General features: G+C 32.9%; 1 pseudogene; it reads right to left on the bottom strand.

Annotated features, from left to right (window-relative positions):
- Positions 1 to 1,749: 1,749 nt before the first annotated feature.
- LOC132696210 (2-(3-amino-3-carboxypropyl)histidine synthase subunit 1-like) lies at positions 1,750 to 10,284 on the bottom strand (annotated as a pseudogene).
- Between the last annotated feature and the right edge of the window lie 7,609 nt (positions 10,285 to 17,893).

Here is a 17,893-nt window from a genome sequence, read left to right as displayed (position 1 = left end):
TTCCAACATTACAGGGAACAGGTTTAACATTAAGCCCTGGGAAGTGTAAGTTTTGTATGCCCTGGATTTGTAGTTGACTCTAAATGACTACATGTAGATGGCAAAAAAGTTGAATATTACAGAGATTAGGAGATTTCTAGGTATGGCTGGTCGCGCCGTTAACCAACAAGAATGCCTCTTTCGTCTGGGATAGCAATTGCGAGGCTGCCTTTAATCATATTAAAAATGCACTTGCCTCAGCTTCTATATTAACATGTCCAAACTTCTCGAAACCGTTTGTCCTTCAGACCGACGCTTCTGCTTATGGACTTGGCGCTGTCCTGACCCAAGAATCGAGCGACGGAGAGAAGGTAATCTGCTTCTTGTCACGTTCGTTGACAAAATAGGAGCGTAATTATTCCACTACTGAGCGTGAGTGTTTAGGCGTCATTTGGGCTGTCGAAAAACTGAGCAATTATCTTGAAGGGAGCCATTTTACTATTGTCACGGACGATGCATCACCCATTTGGCTTAATAATCTGAAAGACCCAACCGGAAGACTAGCCCGACGGGCTTCATTTGCAACCCTATGATTTTGCCATCGTACACCGAAAAGGGAAGAAGAATGTTGTTCCGGATTTTCTTTCGAGTGTTCCGATCAATGTGGAAGTTGTTAGTTCGACTCCTGAGCAAGTACTGATGCGTGATATAGGAAGATGATAAGTAATATTGAGAGTCGACTGAAACAATTTCCTCAGTGGCGTGTGGAGAATAAGATTGTAGATAAATATGTATAGTGTCCGATTCCAGAACTTACTGCGCAGTCTGACTATTGGAAGATTGTAGTACCCAAGGATCACCGAAATAAAATCCTTAGGAAGTATCATGACGAGCCCGTTTCCGGTCATGTTGGAACTTATAAGATTTATTGGAAAATTCATAATAAATATTTTTGGCCGAAGATGGGAGCAGGAAGTATGTTCATAGTTGTGCACAACACAAGCCGGAGCAAAAGGCCTCAGCAGGTCATATGGGCACACGACCTGAGATAAGCCGGTCATGACAGATGATAAGCCTTGACTTTATGGGACCGTATCGCACAAACAAGAAGGGCTACTCCTATCTCCTTACAGTATGCGGTTACTTAAGCAAGTTCGTTGCTCTGTGACCATTACAGAGCGCTACTTCAAGCACCCTGTGTCGTTTCGTGGAAGAACAAATATTTCTGGTGTATGGAGTGCTTCACTTCCTCATTTGCGACAATGGCAAACAGATGAGAAGCAAAAAATTTAAAGCCCTGTGTTTCAGATATCATGCGAAAATCTCGTATACTGTATATTACCACGCGCAGGCGGATCCTGTTGAGCAGTACAATGAGATTGTAAAAACCATGGTTTCCATCTATTTGCTGCAATTGGATGCGCTATAAGAACCTCTCGAAGTGAAACCACAGATTATACCCCATACTTTGTCAATTTTGGACGAGAATATGTTGGAGATGGTACCGAGTATCGAATAGAGATAGAGATGAAAGCACGCGTAATGGGCTATAGAAAACTTTTTGAGGATGTCAAAGCCCGTATAGCTAGAATGGCGGACCGATCCCGTAAAATATACAATTTGCGTAGGAGAACAGTTCACTATCAGGTCGACGATAAGGTTTGGCGGAAAAATAAAATTTTCTCCGACGTGTCGAAAAACCTCAACGCTAAACTTGATGATGATTGATTTCGTTGATTTCAAAAACAAGAATTATAATTTATTATAAACCTAAGGGCATTTTCCACAGCATGTATTTACACTATTTTCGTCAGGTTTGTGATTAGCAGTCCAGGGACCCAGACTAGCGTTAGCATAAAAGTCCATAGGATAACTTGACTCATCTTTCCACCGAGCGTAGCCTATAAGCTCATAAGGTGTAAGGAAGGGTTTGGAAAATGCACTGCCCCAATCTATAGACAATCTCGGGCACGCAATTTGAACAAACGCCTCCAATTGACAAAACAAATCAATCTTTTTAGGGAAAATCCCGGAGGCGTTTTCGTAAGTGCTCAACAACTTTTGGGCTTCCTTGGCGCCCTAATGTTCCCATGATTACACCAAATTTATTGGCAAACCTAGCGCATTGTATATTACTCTTCATTAAAATATGATCGTATTCTTCAATTGTAAATTTTTTACTGTAAGGATCATATTTGAAAGTTTTTACTTTAGGATTCGCTATCATAACAGCTTCTAAATGAAACCGCCCGTCTCCAAGGTAAATAACATTATCACAACACTTTAAAGTGGGCGCTGTACAACCTAGAATCTCTCCAGGAGACAGAGGTTTGAACTGGGGTATAGAAACATCGTTCCCATATTCTTGCAATAACTTGGCAGCGGTTTGAAGAGTGGTTACAAATTGTATGGTACTCACCAACCCAATTTTGCTAGCTTTGTCAAAGTTGCATTTAATGGTATCTATAAAATGTACTGGGTCTATTTTTATATCGACAAAAATATAAAGCACTTTGAGGCCGCTCATTTGGTCTACAGGAACCAGGAACAGGAACAACTAATTTGGATTTACAATCTATTCTTCAGGCAATTGTTTTCGTGGGATAGAGGTGGGTTACTTACTTATTATTAAGCACTGAAGTTTATAAATTTTCTGTCTCTAAACTTTTAAGTTGCTGTTTGAAGACTGTACATCGATGCCTCACCAGTCTGTTATTCTTTTGACAGATTTGGTAAGTTTTTTTGTATACTAAATCATATTGAAAGTGTTGGAGAGTTGTTACCAACCATGTTCTCACCGTTTCTTTTCCCGATTAGTGTCTTTGGTCTTGTTATGCCAGGTTGATCTTTGGCGGTCGCGTGCGTCGGTTTCCGCTTGGTCGTAGAGGTGTGATCCTGTGGGCTGTTGTGAGGGCTAATACACGAGACTTGTTTGCCGTTGTAGCAACCGTTGCAATTTTAGCCCACTAGGTCGACTTAACATCACGGTATATAGATTACCGACGACCTAGTTTACCACTCTAGTCTGGAGGATTTCCGTTCTCCTTTCGGTGGTGTTTTCCCTCTAATTTTTTAGTTTTTCAATAAAACTGGTTGTCTGAATCGTCTGGCATTTTATACGCTCGCTTTTGAAGCTGGGGCTGTGGCAATTTTTCTTTTGTGTGACCGATTTTTTTTTTGAGTCGGTAGCGCTACCCCAATAAGAGGGGGATATATAAATTGGTCACTAATTGATGATTTCTCATACTTTTGGATCTATTTAGAATGGGAATCTTTCTCAACGAAGGATTTTGAAAAAATTGTCATTGTCCCACATTTCCAGAAAACCCTCGAATCGAGGGTGTTGAGTGCGAGTACTGAGCCAGCAGTAACAGACAGCTCTGTAACGTTCGCGACAGCTTAAGGTTTGGGTAGCTTAAGTGGTCTGTTCTCTTCAAGAACGTTTTAATGTTTTAAATTATAATACATTACATTCTTTTGCACCGCCAAAATTTGAAGGTGAGATTTGACATCCACACCTACCACCAGGTTGGAGGAAATAATTTCTTGTTCGTGATTCACTTGTTTATTTCCTTTACGGGTTGGAACCTTGGGTTATTAAGTTTATCTTTTTGATTACGTGGCGCCTACCCACCACCTTCCTGGACTGACCGAGGTGCCCATCACCGCCTTTCAACCTGGGCTTCTATTTAGTTTTTTTTCTTTATTAATTTTTTTTCTCGATTGTCGTTGAGCTAGTCTGGGTATTGTCTTACCTCACCAATAAACTTCAAATTTAATTAATTAATGCTTTTCTTTTGCACGACCCTGAGATTGAGAGGTAAGATGTTTACGTGACAAATGTCCTATTTTTTCCGTGTTCAAAATATGTTGGTTTGAGCGTTTTTAAAAAAAGTGAAAATAGAGTTATCGTTTGATTAGTAATTTCATAGACACTAGGAATAATATACCGGGTAAAGTATTGCCAAACGGAATAATAGACAATCTCATGTACATTTTTATTTAGGTGCCCAAATATTGACTCCCCTGTATATTTTAAGTTGTAATATAACTTTTTGAAGAGGCCGGTATGTGTCGAGTTTGAAGAAATTTTAATAAGTCAATCTTCAGTTATTGAATTAAATATGACCAGCAAATAATACATTTAATTTAAAGGACTGTTTAAGCAACAAGAAAACTTATTAAGAATAATATTTAAAAAAAAAAAACATTCCTAAAAATAAACATTATTTTTTAAGTAAATATTCAAACATCCCTCCATTAACAGTTAAACAATATCCTAAGCGATCACAAAATTCAATTCTAATATTGCTTAGTTGATATTGTGAAATCCTGTGCTATTCCAAACGTTTGTTAGCGTTTGCTAGCGTTTTGTCAATGGTTGACATTGTCAAATTTGACATTTTTATAGATAACACTATCAAAGTGAGGTCAGATGACCTAGGTGATCAAAGGATTCGTTGGGCCAATAATTTCCTCGTTTAAAATATTTCCTAAATTCTCCCTAACCACAAGGGAATTGTGGGCGGGACAACCATCCAACTGGTACCAGATCTCCTTATCTTCGCAAACAACTACTTCTAGTGCGGGTTCAATTTGATTTTATAATAAGTCCAAATAGGTTTCTGCCGTGAGGTTATAGTCCATAAAAAATTGTCCAATAATTTGAAGTCCACAAATTCCCATTAACATTTATTTTTTGAAGATATTGGGTTCGAGTCTTTACTCCAATGAAGACAAGTTTGAACATTGTTGTTGAGTTGAGTGTGAAGATTCATCAATGCAACAAATATTTTAAAAAAAGTCTCTATCAGTATTTGAGTTTTTCATCATTTCAAAACAAAATACTCTTCTGCTGCACTTCTGTGATTTGATGTTTATTTACAACTTGTCCAAAAATCCTGGTACTAATCATTTTGTTCAAATCTCTATTGTCCCTTTCTTCTATTCTAACATTTGCATTAGTTTATTACAGTGCGTTTGACTCGAATTGGGTAATAATACGTTTAATTATTGAAATAGAAGATATAGTTTTAGCATATAGTTTCATGCATAATCCCACTTAATTATGGTTACTTCAATAGAATACCGCTTGTTAGCTTTAATTAAATCATGATTAATAAAGTATAACTATTACAAATATAAATATTGTTACTGTCATGAATTTTCATGTTGTCTAACTGATAAGTGAAGATTGGATTATTAACATTTCCTCAAACTCGACACATGAGTTAATCATACCGGCCCCTCAAAAAAGCTATATTACAAGTTTGCTATAAATTGTTCATGCGAATATTTGGCCACCTAAAAATTTACATGGGATTTCCGTTCGGCAATGCATCACCCGGTATAGTAATTCCTAGAGTGTATTTCTGTTTGATTGTCGAAAATTCGGTATTAAAATTTATAATTAATTATTAAAACGTATAAATTAACTGTCTTCAATTTGTCGTTCTTAAAAAGTTCTATATAAAAGATATAATAAAAAATAATTGAATAATTAATTTATAAGTAATCTCCACAACTTTCTATGGTTAAAGATGCACAAAAAAATTATTAGATACTTTTAAATGGGTAAGATTTCTGAATCTGATAGAGCCAAAAATTATTTCAGACACAAATTCAAAAAATATGTAAAGCATATTATGCAATGCGTGCGATAAATGGCATTTGAGTCACGAGTTTATCTGTCACGAGCGGATCGAATACTTATTAATTATATAATAATCAAATAAAAGTTTATCAAACGTGTTGCATACTATACTTTTGCTACGACCGTGTGATTTTGGGTACATTTTTGCAAAAGAAAAACACGAATATATTCACTGACACGACCCTTATAATTGACAAACGTCAAAATTCAAGTCGTTCGGTAAAATCTCCGAAAACATCGGATTGCTCCCAAACCCGTGGTGTAATATCGCGGAAATGTCCGAGGGGGGTTGGATCCGTGGGTCAGAAGGAAGTAGATAAATAATAATTACCATGGAAATTTTCTAATATCATTTGTTTTAAATATAAACCTTTACAACTGTTGACATAATGCAACAGAGGGTCTTTAAATAACCAATGTGAAAAACTTGGGGGTGATTCCTTGCTTAAAATAAAGGGTAGTATGCTATATAAACGTTGGGTCAAAAAAACAACAATTAAGGATGTATCGCGCTACAAATATGACGGAAAAAGAAATGGATAGAACAATAAAATATTACGAAGGTATAAATATTATAAAGTTGCACTTTTTGAAAGAGATTGAATTACAGTACCCCTATCAGTCTTCATAACTAAATATAAAGAAAAGAATACCCAATGACACAAAAAATATATATTTTTAATGTTATTTAGAATCTATTCCCTCCGACAATACGCATTTATAAATATAGACCCTTCATTTTATGTTTTCGCGCCAAATTTTAACAAAACTATTCAGTCAATCAGAAAGGATTACACAAAAATCCTTAAGCATTGTTAAGATTACCCATAAGTATTTAAACGAAAAGTCGGAGAAAAAAAAACTATAAAAAATTGTTTCGCAATGAAGATATAGTTAATTTTGATATCAATAAGTAAAAGCGATGTTTCTGTTATGTTTTCCTTGTATTTTTTCATTATTTTGTAAATGAAATATTTATATAAAATGTACAAAATTTTTAGGGTTCGAAAAACTCTACAGCATTTTGTGTTATTTTACTTTTAAAATAATTAACATAATAAAATTTGGTGAAAATCAGAGGCAGTTTAAATCTGCTATAATTTACAACAAAAAATGTTAAATGCGCTCCTGAGTATACTGGGTATCGATGAAATTACTAGCTAAGCTATGTCAAAAAAATGGAATAAATTTGAAATTTAAAGATGTTATATAAATAAAGTAGGCTACATTTGGGCAAATAAAATAATTGAATAGCATTTTCGGTTTTAGATATATTTGTATTCTACAGGTAAATCCAAGTAGGAAATGTTCTTTATGTTTTTTCGATAACTTTAATAGTTTTGGAGATAATATAAGGTTTAAAATTTTCAAAAAAGAGACAGAGTATTTTTATAGAAACTTATTTGCAGTGAAAAAAAAACATACTTTTGCGTTTACCGGGGGTACACTGAAAATTTAAATTTAGATTTATCAAAATAAATAAACTAGATATATTTACCACAAAAAAATATGACTGCTGAAACAATAACTGGAAAATATTAACAGTTTGTATTGCAATTTCTTGGTATCTAGTATGTAGAATATTTGCAGTAGTTTCAGAAAAAAATATACCTTATTTTACAAGAGACCAAATTGAAAAGTTGCTTATTGACATCGAAGTGTAGTGAAAAATACACCATCATTTCTAATTTCAAAAGTTCGATTCATTTTTTCGTGAATATCGCTTTATGAATCTTTACGCATCTTTAACGCATGTTTAACAGAAATAATTCGAAGTACTGGTCTACAAACAATTTACATTTAATAAGCGAGGGAGCATTCGAAGACAGGTTTGGAGTAAATGTTGGGATTTTAGGCGATTGTTTTTTGAATCAACTTTTTTTTTGGGAGCCTTTAAACTTTCAAAGGTATCTGGAATTAATCTAAGAAAATCTTTTTTATTGAAAACGAAAACTGGATAGTCACTAATGGCCCGATAAGGTGGGCCAACAGATTTCCTATGCTGACACCATTAGAGTTATTTTTTAAAGCAGAAAAGGAAAATTGATTGATTTAATTTATGAATGATGTATTTTATATTATTCATATTTATTGTTCATAAGTATATAGTGTGTTTTTTAAATTATTATTTCGTTAAAATACATATTAAAAATACCTCAGTTGAATATACTTATTTTACTAAAATTGTTAATTACCTACATAGGTACAAATGAAAATTGTTGTTATTTTATTATTTGTTACTGTCAACGTTTGTTTCGTTTATTTTGTATTCGAAAACAATATATACAGTTATTTTTGCGGCCGCATGATTAAATTTAGTTCGACTTTAAAATTTAAATAAATTAAAATTAATGAAAATGGAACTTTTAGGAGATTTCCATTGAATTTTGCGGAAAACTATGTATTACAAATTCCAATTTTCAGTGCACATCCGTTTAAAGCGTATGTTTTTTTTTCCATTTCTATCAAATGGTTCCTATAAAAATACTCTATTTGTAATTTTTTTGGTTAAAATAAATTTTTCTTTTATTTAACAGGAAAAAACAATTAGAGCTATCGAAAAAAAAAATCCTACTAGGCTTTTACCCCGGGACAACCGGAATTGCTATTCAATTGTTTTATATCCATGTTTTATATATAGGTTTTTCAAACTCTTTCCAAAATTTATATTTTATTAATGATAATTTATTTATTGTTCAACAAGAATATGTGCATAAGAGTGCCAGTGAAATAGGTCGAAAAAAATCAACCAGAGATCTATCAGATTTCGACAAATAACTGTATCAGTGGTTTCTGATCATCGTCACCAAACAGGATAGCAAATTGTATTCGATAATATATACTTGCATCTAGCCCTTTTTTCTATCCAGGAAAAATTTTCAGAAGCATGTATAGCGAAACGTCAGCCAGACAGAGTCAACACCAGACGCAGGAGAAATCCAGAAGCGTGTCCCATTTTGGTCGCGACTGGGGGGTATGTCCGTCTTTCGATAGAGCTTTGCGTTTCCAGGTGATTTTGGAGATTTCAACTTCTGGAGCATCCCTCTTGTCTCGGGTATCTTTATGAAATATCAGAAAGGTGAAAAGTGCATCCGATGTAGATTTTTACGTAGAATTCAGTGGCTTAGTTAGTTTTTTGTCCAAATGATTTCGCGTTTTTGAAAAAAATATATTTATGTAGTATGTATTCATGACCTCACAAAAATGTTTTTTTTTTAATTTTCATGAAGGTATTCAGAAAAAAACTGACCACTGAATTCTACGTAAAAATCTATATCGGATGCGCTATTCACTTTTCCGATTTCAAAATCACGGTGTACAGTGATTCGATAGAGTAAAGTGCATTATCTCAATGCCTTCAAAAGTTATGAAAAAGTGGTAAATACAAAAGTTGTAGTTGTTGACCCTATTTTCAAATTTTGTTTTGAATTCCTTTTGCAATTTTCCAAGTTTTTATTGATAATATTACATACCTAAACCAAATAGTTTTTCCGATATTTAATTTTTTCTTAAAAAGTACTAGTTTTCACACTTGCAAAAAAATTACGATAGCGCCATTATTTTTAAAGGAAGGAAGATGACGTAAAAGATTTATGCAACGGAATTTGAATCTGATGCTACAAGGTGTCGTGGACACTCAAATTTATGAAATATTATTCTTAATATATTATTATTTTTTCTGAGTGAACTTACATTAACCTACAACTTTTTTATTATCATTTAAATTTTTATTTTAACTTTTCCAATATTTACTCTTCTTTCTAAGACAGCAATAGTCTTATTCTAACATTAGTCGGCCGTGATAAATTTTTACCTGACAACTGAGTAAGTAAATTCATAAATTTGAATATGATGACAGCAAACTAAAAACTAAGTTTTGATTTTCCTAAAGCTGAATTACTTGATATGATTTACATAGCGGGTGAGGCGGAAAAAAATACTTTCTTGTCAGTAAGACAAGGTGAAGTATCCTAATAGATCAATAGACAATCTCTTCAGTGTTTAATGGAACGGTTTGATGCTAGGGGTAGTATTAAATTCTGATATGACATGGGTATAATAATTTGGGCTTTATAATAATTCCATTACATACATTCAGCAATTTTTCAGTCATGTTTAGCACATCCTCTTCGACCTCTAACTTTCTTGCTGTTCTTGGCCTTCCTGTCGCTTTAATGTGCCCGTTTCATGAAGGCGTCGATTAATGCTTTCGAATATTATTGGAATGTTTTTATCTTGTAAACGAAACATCATAATATGAGAAAAAATGAAGAGGCGAATAAGTAGTAGTTTTAGGCGCTTTATCTCAGGAAATCGCCACTATTTCATTTTTATTTAGCTAGTGCTAATTCAGCCCCTTATTACTTAAAAACATTATTAAAAAAAAGTAATTTAAAAATATTTTGAAAAAAAAACTTTATTCTTCGAAACAATGCTTTTCCGCAAATGCATTGCTGAGAACTTTTTTCATAAAATGGTCTGAGAAATCACCCCCTTAAATATGTCGCGCCTTTTTTAAACGACCTCTATATATTAGAATATCGTTTTTGAGTATCACTGGTTTAACTCTCATATTTTTTACGCTTCTTTCTAATTTCTTACTTCTTCTCTCCAAGTTTTTTCTTTTTGCAGAATCTCAGCAACTCTGCCATCTCATGTTGGGTTTGGTATTCCACGTTTCTTTATTTTCTGACTTTTTGCTTCCCATATCTGTTTACTTGTCTTCTATTTGCCCGTCTTTGTAGATATCCGCAAAAGCTCAATTTTCGTGTTTGTGTGAATTCCAGAGTGTATTTCTTGGTTCTTTCTTAATTTCGTGTTTCGTGTTTTTTAAGTTGAATTTTGATTTTTTGTTGATTACAACTAAATGTTTTGCAAACAATAATTTTTTTGGAGTTGATATTTTTTTTCTTTTTCATTCATTTCTTACTACCATTACAAACACCAGAACAACATTTTTCTTAGTTTTATTTAGTTTCATTCCAAAATCGCCCAGGGCTTCTGCTATGCTGTAAACGTTTCTGTCTTCCTTCAGATACTTTACCGTTGTTATACAGTTTTTTATTATTTCATCAATAAGGGTTGTCATAATCTAGCTTTTTTTGTATATATTTTCAACACCCTAATCATTTATTGTTGATTTCTCTTTCTTCAATATAGTAAAAATTATAATAACTATTTTCTTCTGGATTCCTCCTGCTTCGTTGTTTGTCGAACTTGCTGATGTTTCGAAAATCATACTGTTGGCTGCTTCAGAGCTTAAATGAATCGGATTATGTTTGAGTTTTAACAACCGACGCAGCAGGAATCCAGAAGACTTGTGAATAGCATTACAGTAGCATGTGGAAGTTTTTTTGGAAAAAAGATCCAGTAATCTTCAAGCATTTCTCAATTAACTGGTTCATTTATGTTAATTAACTATTACGATCGAATTGATCTTATTTCTTGTACAGGGTTATTCATTACATTCTGACTCCCACCTACATGGTTAATTTTGAAAGATAGAAAAAGAAGTGCAAATACAAAAGTTTGAAGATTTTTGCTCTATCATCTTATTTTAGAAAAAACAAACGACGATCGCAAACTTTCAAAATGACAGCAACATATAAATTTTTGATGGAATGCCCTATATATTATCGTAGATCTTTTTTTTCTACTTTTGACAACTAATCAAAACTAAAGATCGGTTGCGTAAGTTAAATAACTTAAGATATTTCAAATGGGTTATACCGAGGAAGAAGTACGCCAAATAATAAAATTATAATATTTAAACTTTATTATATAATTTAACAATGTTTATTCAACTTTCACCAACTTATTTGATCATTTCGTTTATTATTTTATCACATCTAGATGATAATTATCCATGATAGTTGAGATGATCGTTCTAAGATGAAGTAAATAAAAACTATAGAGATAGTTTAATAATAATTTAAAAAATCTATTTACAATACAATTTCAGTCATCATGATCTGAATAGTCAGACGAACTATAGTTTTCTAGCATGGTATTACCTTCTCTAGTTATTTTGTCATTTGCAATTTTTTTCCAAGAAGATGTGGGAATTTTTTCAGATTTTCTTCAGGCGGCATTATCCACGCCAATAATAGACCCAGGAGGAATAAGGTTTAATATTTGAATGCTACTCACCAGCCTGTTTTGATTGAAATGCTAGTAAGCCACCACCGAAAAATCCATTTTTGGTACTAATTTTATTCCATGAGATCTTGCATCGCCCTATTTAAATTTTTGTCCTGCCATGTTTTACCAAGTTTTTTACCAATATTTACCCAAGTTTCTGTTTTAAGTTTCTTCGTAACGAAAATTTTCCATAATTTCTTCTTACCCATTGGTGAAATGAAATCATTCTTCATTTCAGACATTGCTTTATCCAAGGTGTGCGACTTCCGACAGTTTTGTTTAGAGAGCAATTTGATAAAAATACAGTGATACAATTTGACGTTCGAGAATTTACGTCAGCTCTTGGTAGGTCTTGAAGCGAGGGCCTACGGCCCTGATCGACGAAGTAAAAAACGGTAAAACAATAGGAAAAACATATAAGCGTGTGAACTGCTGCTATTCATCAGAATAGCCAACACCGGCGCATTTATGCCTTATTAGTTTTTGTTACCCTCAAATAAAAAGCATTACTTTTTATAAATAATCTGAAGAAAAATTATACTATTAAGATACGATCCACATATTATTATTGACTATAATTAACGTAAATATCATATTGTTGGGAATGATTTTTCGCGCATCTGACTGAGTGGGGACATTGTCATTTTTCAGGAAAATTGATTTATTTTTATAAAAACGCTTTGAAATCCGGACATTATCGGCAACGCCGGGCCAATTCTTATAATCTCAGAATACTAGGAGTAGTCATTATTGTTTTATTTTTTATGTTTTGGTGTTTTTATAACAAAACTGTCAAAATTGTGAGGAGAAGAATGTGCCCATACACGGGTAAGTGTTACTTTTTGTAATAGTTAATTTAAAAGATTTTAAAGTGGTATATATAGGACCTACAAACTTGTGTAATTTTTGCTTTCCGTCCTTTCCGTCCTTTCTGAAGTTACAGTATTTTTTTCACAAGTAAACTTTTTTTTTGGTTTGAAGATTTAATAGGGTCTGAGAATATTTTGAGAAAATACTGCGATCTGTCAGCGGCCATGTTGGTTGTCGAATTGCGCAAGGTCATTGGTTAAAAACAAGTTGTAAAATCTCGTGCATTTTAAATGGACTTTCTAAATTTTTTTTCATAGTTGCTTCATAAATTCCTGTATTATCGGTATTTTATATCTCTATATCTCTATCTCTAATAATTGATTATATATGTATTTTACATTTAGTTTACCGGGTACAAAAAAGAGTTAGGTCAGCTGCCTGTTCGTCTACTTGCCACTCTCTGGACCCTTGACAATCATCATAGGTTCAGTACTGCGCCAATGGAATGCGGCTAAGATCACTAAGTTTTATAGTTCAATAATAATTTTTAATTCTGACGCATTAGGAAACAGAGCATAATACCAGTCATAGGCCTTCTTCTGATGTATCGTTTTTCTTCCGTATGTGATCCCCAGATAAACCTACGTTTTTTCGTGATAACGAATATTATCGGAAATGGGTGGGTGGAAAATCGGATTAATATTATAGGTTTTGATGTTATCTTTGTGGTTCTCACTCCATATCGCGTCACGTTATTAGTGGCACGCAATAACAATTTACGCAAATTAAAGTATGGTTAATATTAGTAAATCATGGGCCGCCTTTTATTGTCCCTGTTTTATTATGTCGATTATAAGGATCCCAAGTGGATGTTAAATTCTAACTAAGTGTTTACCGCGTTGAGAAAAATACTGGCACCTCCCTTACTAATTAATGAACTTGGGTCTCTCCAATTAGGGTAAAGTTTCACCAAACAAAGACATGTTGGAACATCATTAAATCGCATACACGGTAATTCAATTTGTAATAAAGTACGGCCTATTCGGAGTATTTCAAAAAACATGCGCCAACGCTCGGCTAGAGATTGGCAGTTAGTTAGATCGGGTTATATACATGAGTCGAGTAGGAAAGAATGGTGGAAACAACCAACGCAAGTATTCAATAAAGCACAGAAACACATATCCACAACAACAAGAAACAAACGTAAAAATAAACCTTGGAAAACAAATGAGATCCTGGAACTTATATATGGTAGGGGAAAGCCAAGAATAAAGATAGTGAAATGTATCGGACTACCCAAGAAGATATAAGAACAAAAATTCGACCAGCAAAAGAGGAACAAATAGCATGAAATTGGAGAATTGGAGAGAAAACATGACATATCTAATATGCAGAAAAAAGTGCAAGAATCTTTCGGAATATCCAGAAACAACTTAAAACCTGGTCTGAGTATATTGCTGAACTATTTAAGGATATGGAAAGGCCCGTAAAATCACAATAAATGAAAGCAGAAGGATCAGAGATTACTCAATCAGAAGTGCATTAAGGCAAGAATGCTAAAAATGACAAAACCTTCAGACCAGAAGACATTCGTGTGGGTACACATCTTCGGGATTTCTCTTGCATTAACTCTAGAAACACTAAGAGATTGTCGAACTTCCATTGTTTTTATTATTTTTATACACAACGTTTCGGGCAGAATTATCACTTCCCGTTATCAAGTGCAGTGCATTAGCAGTTCTATTTCTGTTGCCATCGGTTTCGAGATTCCAGATTCTTTTATCTCCCCTAAGGAAGATTCAATTGTAGGAAAAAGCATAGAAGAATATTTGTCGTTGGTTAGAAGAAGCTGGGTTTATAATTTATCAAATGATTGCTTAGTCTCATTTTACTAATATAATATTTAAGAACCAATTAAAGAAGCTCACGGCTATAACATTCAATTAATAAATCATAACGGCGAAATCTCGACTTTCAACTGTCTATTGTTTTAAGAAAATGTCATTTGTTGGTGGATTACTTTCTAGTAATGACCTGAGTCGAGACCATGTAATTGAATATGATATCGGAACTTGTCTTTGCTTTCGATCGATTGATCTTCGTGTGTACGTTTAAACTGTGACGAGATCAGTAGCCAATATTTTATTCCACTAGTTAAATTTCAGAAAATTCAATTTAATATGCAGATCCAAAGATTGACTGACCGAATTATCTAAATACTGAGAAGTAGCTTGATCATTCAAAGATAATTGCTCTACTTAAAACTTACGTTTGTTATAACTAGATAGGATTCTGATTCTAATAGCAAATTAAGTATCTGAAGCATATGAAGGACTCTTAGCAAATTTCGACGTCCAAAATGTGTAGCGCACGGAGTGCAAGTTTTTGAAACATAAAATTATGTTCACTTATCCTTCTTTATTTCAATATGTAATATGCATATTTTTCATTGAATAGAATCATTATTATCTAACATTGCATTGTCGATTTTCCGCAACCCCTTATGGATCTCCCATTTTGGATTATTAACAGTCTCTGTTCTAAATTCAACATCTTTTTTATTTTAATGGGTTACAAATATCAAAGGTCAATCAAATAAAATAGTTGATAATATTTTAGTTTAAAAAAAAATAAAAATTTCAAATTTTTGTTTGAAAATCTGTAATGGGATTTTGAAATTTGTATATAATGTTTTGTGTTTAAACTGTAAAAAGCAAATTTTAATCTTAAGCAAATTTTATATTTTTGCATGTTTTTCGCACCCTGTATCAGAAATAAACATCAGGAATTGCGAACTTTACTTTTAAAACAAGTAAAAACTTTTATAATCGAATCTTTCTCCTCTTACTTTATTTTGTCCTCTTGTCTATTTGTCTACATATACAGTATTATATGAAATACGTTTAGAAATTTCCTTTTTGAGGAAAATGTAAAAATCCTGTATATGTAATAATATAATATTTTGGTATTGGTATTAAAGGTGGCACCCCCCGCGGGCTTCCACCAGGTGGGCCCGTTGTGTCCCCAGACCGCGCTAGCCCAATACCGTGCACTGAGTCCGGATCGATCAGGATCAGGTGGAAGTGTACTTTAAAGCATAAGAGAATCCAAATAACTTCATCCCATAATTTCTGGGTCACCTGGTTAGTATTTTTGGTTTGGAGTTTTTTTTTCAATCTAATTCATAGAAATATTGATTGTTTTGCGTTGTCTTTCCAAATGAAAAGAACAAAATCAAATAATTTACTCTGGGCCTATGTATTAAACGCAATCGCTGCTTCTCCGAAAGGCAATATGCATTTAATTTATCAGCGCGTGGAACAAATTTGTTCAGGAAGGCATTTGAGTCCGGTTATCATATTTAATAAGTAATTCTCTGAACATAAATCATCTTATTTAACTTACCGTTATCACTATCCTTTTTATAATTATTGATCCACAGTACAGTGACCATACGATACGCTCTTAATAGGTTTGTTTATTTTAGAGTTTACAAAAACCCAGTGGCTGCCATAACAAACTATATTTATATGGACGGCAATTTTATGAGTTTGGACCTATTTTGATAACCCGGGGCATGGGGTGAAGCTCGGTTTATGATTCGATCTCGAGTATCAAGGTGGTGCAGCTAGGGTTGTTCAGTGTGAATTTAACTCTAAACATTCCAAATATTGACAGATCATGCAATATTATATACCTATCATGCGATATTATATACCTACTATTCCGGACAAAATTAACTTTTGGAAAATTTAATTAGAAACAAACCAATTTAGAATACTTTAAGTTAGTGATTGGTTGGGTAAATTAAAACTTTAGGTAGCCGAACAATTTATAATCAGAAAAATGAAATTAATTAAACTTGTTCTTTTTAATACTGCGACAAAATTATGTTCACTTATTTTTGCAACCATAAAAAAAGGATAATGAGGCTTTAAAGTAAATATTTAGCCCTACACTCTTTATTTGCAATCACAGCTTACACACAGCAATCACAGTTTATCTCAATTCTCTCTAAAGTACTGAATAAATATTAAAATCAAAAACTTGCTTTAATTTTGTCCGAGTATGTTTGCCGAAAATAAAAACATTACAAAAAAATGAGATTGGAACTAATGCTAAATTACATTTCTTTCAGAGGTAGCTTCCTAACTCTTATTTAAAAAAATAAATGCCACTTTATTAAACGAATGAGTATGAATTGATCGAACAGGAAAATTAACAACACTGAAACTGAACTTGAAAACAATATCTGTTTACATGTCAGTTTGACACGACTACTTTGTCATTGATTTAAAATTTGACTTTTTTAATCTAATTTTTTTCATAAGCACTCAGAATGTATTGAGAAAATGAAGAATTGTTTTATATGAATATACCCAAAAAAAATCCACAAAGCAAAATTTAAGATAATACAATTTTGAAAGAATTGAGCGTGGTTTGACGTTTTGAAGTATAAGGGAGGGTTAAGATTTGAAATATCCATTGGCACAAGCAGGATTATAAATTATTATATAAAATGTGTAACTATTACATTTAAATTATAAATTTAAAAATAAATAAATAAAATTTCAAAATTTAAAGTGAGTATTTCCATATGACCCCCATTTTCAAATCTGTTGTATATAGTAGTTCTAATTTTCTAACGCTGTTCCCATTTGGATTTAGAAACCGAATTTCGGGATTCTATTTTTTTTAAACTTCAGTTAGCATATTCAACTAATAACAAAACTTTACAGTCGTATTACATTATGACAATAGAAAATGTTAAATTGTCAATAATTTTGGAAACTATAAAGTTCCAGAATCCACAATTTTATAAAAAAATTTCGCAAGAAATCCAACCAAAATTAACGAAAAAATTGTTAACAAACAAAATTTGTCGAACATTTAGGTACGGATAAACGGAATATCTTATATATATGTTCGCTCTATCTCTGCGAGGAAGGCGGTAGGGAGTGTTCGAACATTTTCTTAAATGTCCATATTTCCAAAAAGACTTAGCGCATTTTAATAAATTTGAAGGGGGTTTTCCAACGCTTTCAAGGCCATGAGTGGCGCGATTGTGGTTGCTGACTTCGCAATCTGGTGAATTTTTCCGACATAATCACAAACAAAAATGAAAAAAGAGATAAGTATAACAATGTGAACCACTTTATATTATTAGATGGTCAAATAACCTAAATAGTGAAAATAAGAAGTTGGATTTTGAGAAAAATCCTCTTTATGGGTTGTTATTAATGTCTTATTAACTCTAATTTATGAAATAAAACTGTAAGTTATTATCTATGAGATTTAAAATTCAAATGA

The sequence above is a fragment of the Cylas formicarius genome, unplaced genomic scaffold, assembly GCF_029955315.1.
Source record: "Cylas formicarius isolate icCylForm1 unplaced genomic scaffold, icCylForm1.1 PGA_scaffold_1__22_contigs__length_36826433, whole genome shotgun sequence".
NCBI classification, from domain to species: domain Eukaryota; kingdom Metazoa; phylum Arthropoda; class Insecta; order Coleoptera; family Brentidae; genus Cylas; species Cylas formicarius.
The sequence above is the reverse complement of the archived record's forward strand: the minus strand, read 5'-3'. Positions and strand labels throughout refer to the sequence as shown.